This window comes from Anneissia japonica, unplaced genomic scaffold (assembly GCF_011630105.1).
Source record: "Anneissia japonica isolate Jap-2015-1 unplaced genomic scaffold, ASM1163010v1 scaffold908_len7705_cov126, whole genome shotgun sequence".
NCBI lineage: Eukaryota > Metazoa > Echinodermata > Crinoidea > Comatulida > Comatulidae > Anneissia > Anneissia japonica.
Window position 1 is genome coordinate 8 of NW_022745381.1, and position 5,811 is coordinate 5,818.

The 5,811-nt window shown below is 32.2% G+C and overlaps 1 long non-coding RNA gene across 1 annotated transcript; it reads right to left on the minus strand.

Moving 5' to 3' along the window:
• Positions 1-3,837: 3,837 nt before the first annotated feature.
• Positions 3,838-5,458, minus strand: LOC117119944. Its single transcript, XR_004447261.1, has 3 exons — positions 5,394-5,458; positions 4,844-4,925; positions 3,838-4,143 (listed from the first exon to the last, which is right to left on the minus strand). It is a non-coding gene; the product is annotated as an uncharacterized LOC117119944 (long non-coding RNA).
• Between the last annotated feature and the right edge of the window lie 353 nt (positions 5,459-5,811).

Here is a 5,811-nt window from a genome sequence, read left to right on the forward strand (position 1 = left end):
TATTAGTATAAAGTTTAATTAAGATAATAATATGTATACCTAAATTTAATAAATAAATAAATAATAGTGATCTAGAATTATACACCCGAATCAAAGGGCTGACTAGAGCCTCTGTCAGGGCCCCGGCATAAAATAAATCCATGTTTTTTATGGGTTTTTTATACCACAATATTAGAAATTGAAAATCAAAATAACGTTATATGGATATGCTAATTATCATTTTTGGTCCCGGACGATTTCGTCGAATAAAGGCGTTTATTCGAAGCAGGCATTTATTTTGTTTAAATGGATACGTACTGCCCCTTAATTCCACTGTTATTAAAATGTAATTCTACTCGAGTAAAACATTAATAGAAAGTGTTGAGAATGATGTTTACATTAGATATGTTTACAGTCAAGGGGAGTTTATTCAAGGAAAAAATATACGCCACGAGGTGTTTTCGAAAGAGGCGTTTATACCAAATGAGGCTCTACAAGGGGAGTTTATTCAAAGCGGAGCGTTTACACGGGTACAAATACGGGAATGTAAATATGGCTCCTCCCTGATCCACCCATTATGTTTTTAAAAGCACAGTAGGCCTATGCTGTACTTTTGTACGATGGTGACTTCAAACTGGGTTTCGGCAAACTGGGTTGTCATGATTTCGGTGAACTGGATTCGGCAAGCTGGGTTTCGGCATAGAGGCCATTAATTCGGCAATCATGGTTTCGGCAAATTGGATTTTGACAAACTGGTCGGATACCGTTTCGGCCCAGCGCTAGACCAATTCGAGGGTGGACGCTAATAAGGGGTAAGCGCTGAACTAATAATTTTTAGGTTTAGCCTTGTAGGGCACTACTGTCCTAGGCAGCAATTTTCCTTCAGATACCTGGTTGGTTGTGCACCTGTCTCATAATATCCAAATTACAGTTGAAGCAAGCGTGTATGTGAACTGCCGGAACTGTGTCGTAGCCACGTCGTCGCAAAAACATCTTCTAAAATATAGAATTTTGGAATGGTGTTTCTTCTAAGTAAGAAAATACACATATAGGTAAGTAGGCAGTGTACTATACTGTAGTTGTACAAGCCTGTATGCCTTCATGGTGTTAGATTTAATTGCGGTATCCATTGCTGTGTTGTTTTGAGTCCTTTTCATACAATGGCATTGAACCGGAATATCTGTGTAAAAATGTAAACAACAGTAAAAAAAAAACAGATTTGATTACTAAAGATTTTTTGTTATGTAATGACATACCGTATAGTCCTAGGCAATGTAAATCTAAGTACTCTTTAAAAGTAGGCTAAGTGAAATCATTTTAATTAATTTAATAAAGTGTAATATAATATTATTTATTGTGTAAAAAATGATAATCCAATTCAACTTTAATAAAGCGTAGGGATATCTTCTCATACTTCCTAAGCAAACAAATTGGCAGGTCTTCCGAACTAAAATCCTTAATGATGGAACCGAACGGACGCAAATTGATGAGAAATACAACACATTTTTACACAATTGTAAAACGTTCGGCGTTTTCCCAAAATTTAATATTATTTATATAATGACTAAAAATAATCTGTGGGTGGTAAAATGCGTTTTAATTTAAATACAGTAGGCCTATTATAACAATCGCTAAGTATATAAATTCATGATCTTAATGCCGTTAATGTTCTCAAAATCATTGTCTGTACATACATTCTATAATTTTTCTATCTAAATCATTTTAATCAATTTAATAAAGTGTAATATTATTTATATAGTGATATAAAAACGATCCTTGGGTCATAAAACTTGCTTTGATTTTAAATTAAAAAAGTATAAGACTTCATAATCATTTACTTATTGTGTAGTTAAGTCCGCTTCCCACCATATTGTTCTACTATGTACGCTTAATTAAGAATTGTTTAATCTATAACACCACTATCTCTATATTTGACCGCTTTGTTCTCTGTCGGATTTCTCTTTATATATTACCGCATAAACTATCAGATAATTGGCCTATAATCCGTCTACACCTCTATTGTATTGTTTATATTGTACAGTATAGAACTTGTAACAGCCAACTTGTACATTCAGTAAAGCTGATGAAGACCAGAGGACTGGCCGAAAATTTCTTTCGAAAATAAATGAAGTGTTCTACATCAGTCTACATGCCTTGTTGTCATAATTTTTTGTTTCAACGACTTATCTAATTAAGTAGGATATTGTGAGAGACAATGGGTGCATTATTGTTAGTGAATCAATAAGAAAAAAATGTAACACCAGGGGTCCCTATGGGGGGTTGAACTTGTGAACCTCCAGGGCAAATTCCTACTTTAGGTTTTGATACGTGGAAGAAATTCAGATTTAAACTTGTTAAAAGTCAAACAATTTGACAAAAGAGAACAATTTTTGGTATGTGATAGCCTACTTACAATCACATACTGTAGGCTCGCTTCCTGGTACATATCTGTACTTGTAGGTCAGCTTCTTGGTACAAAGCTGTACACGCCCAAACTTGTTTTCAAGATTTCTAAAGATACAACCAAGCAAGACGGAACATCTACAAAGGTTTAAAAATAAAGAAAACGCCTTGACCAATTTGGTAACTTTATGCTGCATAACTTGTTCTACAGGAAGGCCAAGTTAACAGTAATAGATTTTTTACGTTGTACTTGAAAGAATCCAGGACCCACCCATTTTTTAATGACGCCTAAATTATTTTAAAAAAATTATTTTACCTAGTCTGAAAAAGGTGGTGACCCAAAAAACAAATACCAGCCTCCTACCTTTTTATTTTTCGAAGTTGATGATAAATATTTTTTTCTTTACACTGGTGAATTATTTTATCTGATCTACATTTGCCATGGGCTATCTGCCAACTATTGTTTTTGTATATTCATGTTTTCATTGTCAATAATGAAAGATGTAGAAAAAGCAGGTTGATTTCACAAGTCTTATCACATGTGAATGTTGATATTACAAGGAAGCAGATTGTCAATGTTCCTAAAACCGCAAAATGTAGGACTTGTATTATTTGTCTTCTAAAAACGTTAATTAAAATATATATGCTGGACAAAAACAGCCCTCAGGGTAGAGATTGAAAATGCATCAAATATGAAGTAAATTGAAAAAAATATCAAATATGAAGTAAATTGAAAAAAAAAAAAAAAAAAAACTCACAATTCTTTTTTCCATTATGTTTGTCAGTTTATCGTCCAAACCATCCCTGTAGATCCATGAAACCTGTAGATGTAAAAAATGTGTTGAAATAATGCCTACAGAATGTTTGATTACAAAAAAGCATTCAACATAAAAATGCCTTAAGACGTAGAAGTATAGCCAAACAAGCATGAAGAGTAGATATATTTAGGATACAAGATAAAACCATAGGCTTACTTACCGGTACATACCTGTAATGTTAGCTGCCTTCTACCATGGGTACCTCCGATTGTCTGTGACTAATTATACCAGTTTTCATACGTACAACATGCCCTGTCTCTTATACACATCTAGATGTGTATAAGAGACAGGCTCATGCATATTCAGTAACACCTGTGCTCATTAGAATAACAATAAAAACTTTTAGCTCAATTTTGACAAAATCGACCAAAAAGATTTTATTGTTAGTCTAATTAGAACAGGTGTCACTGAATATTCATGATATGCATGACTTGTTGCTTAGCAACCACGTCATTTCCGGTTTTATGTTTTTGTTGAGGGCGTCCTCAAAAAGAATTGCTAGTTTAATAATTAAAGTAGCACATATTGATGAAGCAATTCTTCACTTTCGGTTTAAGCTTATAAAAGGATATTTTAGCTATTGAATTTATTAGAGTAAACACAGACATTAAATAAGATGAGAAGAGATGCACAATTCCATTTGATATTTATTTTCAAGCATTGAAATCAAGTTTGGATATATGTATACATTTTATATTTATATACTGTAGGTTTATATCATGTACATCCGGCAAAAATCAATAGACCTGATTTTAATCCTCAAAATGTTATATCTCATTATCTTAAATGTCTATATTCTTCACAACAAATGGGTTACTTTATTAATAAGATAAACATTAGCAGTAATAATACAACATTACTATCTATGAATAATTGGAAAGTTCTGTTGCCCTTTCAGTCTGGACATTCTTTTCTAATAGTTGTGGCTTCTTTGTCTACATCACTGAAATAGAAAAATATTAAGAAAAGATTAAGAAACAGAGAAAGAATTATAATGAAGCATCATCAAAACATAATATATAAATAAAAACAGTGGCAGATCAAGGAGTTTAAAATAGAGGGGCACCCTCAGATTTTAAATTTTATATATAATTTTCTTTTTTTTTCTCCAATTTTGTACCATTTTAAAATATTTGGGGGGAGGGAGCAGGCCGGCTCCCCCTCCCCTTAAATCTGCCACTGAAAAATTAGTGAGCACCGCAACCTTAACATTATTGTGTTCAGTTATTGCAATGGACAATGCTGCTGATACAACATAATAGTACTTCACAATTCTTATCATATCAGCATTATCATATTAAATATTAATTATTTATAGTATCATCATACCACGGAATGATATGACGATTTTTAAATACATGGTATTGGATAGGACTAGTAGATTGCAATAGCGCAAAACAAATTATGTTAGCATTCCGATTGTCATGGGCAAAATAAAATTTATAAAAAGTGTACTATTCGATAGAAATGAATACATAGATTCATAAATACAGTTTATTCAAACAATAAACATAATACTATATCTACAATCCTATACAAACATTTTTCATGATATAATATTTTTTGATTGATTGATTGAATTTATTCGATGCTCAACATGCACAAGCAAGATAACAAATGGATTGAGATAAAGAAAAAGTTACCTAGCATCAGGAACGCCCATTAGGACGAGTCCAGTCCATTTCCAATGAGGTCCAATTTAAATATACGCTTGTCTGTCATGAGCTGAAAGATAAACAAAGTATTTCACATTTCGACTTTCTTTTGGAGGGGCGCCATGAATGTTTCCTGTTAAACGGATACCGGCGCTTTATTTCATTTACTATTATTATTATTTTTATTTATTATTATTATTATTATTATTATTGCCAAAAGCACGATCGAACAGCAGACAGCTAATAATTTTCAAAAACAACACAACAGATCGTATCTTCATCATAGGCGAAGCCTGTGTTTAATGCAATACGTTATAGCCTTAAAGTTTCAGGTCTTTGGTGGTTTTAGCGAGTCACTTGGAATGTATGTTGTTGAATAGAATGCAGCCATGTTAGTGCATGCTTCTGTCGAGGAAATTGTCAATGCCTTCAATGCGGCTGCCTAACAAATTTAGGAAAAACAATAACCGTTAAATGATGGCAGAATTCCCATTTAACTAGTGAATTAACCATCCAAAATGTTCAATACTCTACTCACATTTGTTATTAATTGCAGTCTTCTTCGTTGTCCATTGAGTAATGTTTATATGTAGAACGCCACCTGGAGTGGTATAAAAAAAAACAATTCATTATTTTTTTTTCTAATGATGATGATGATGATGATGATAATATAATAATAATAATAATAATAATAATAATAATAATAATAATAATAATAATAATAATAATAATAATAATAATAATGATAATAATAACAATAATAATAATATGATGATGATAATAAAGATGATGGTGGTGATTATGATGGTATTGATGATGTTGATATGATGGTGGTGGTGGTTATGATGATGATGATGACGGTTGATGATTGTGATGATGATGGCGGTGATGATGATGATGTCGATAGTTAATAATAGGTTGATGATTGTAGGATAAGAATCGACTTTAAAAAAAAA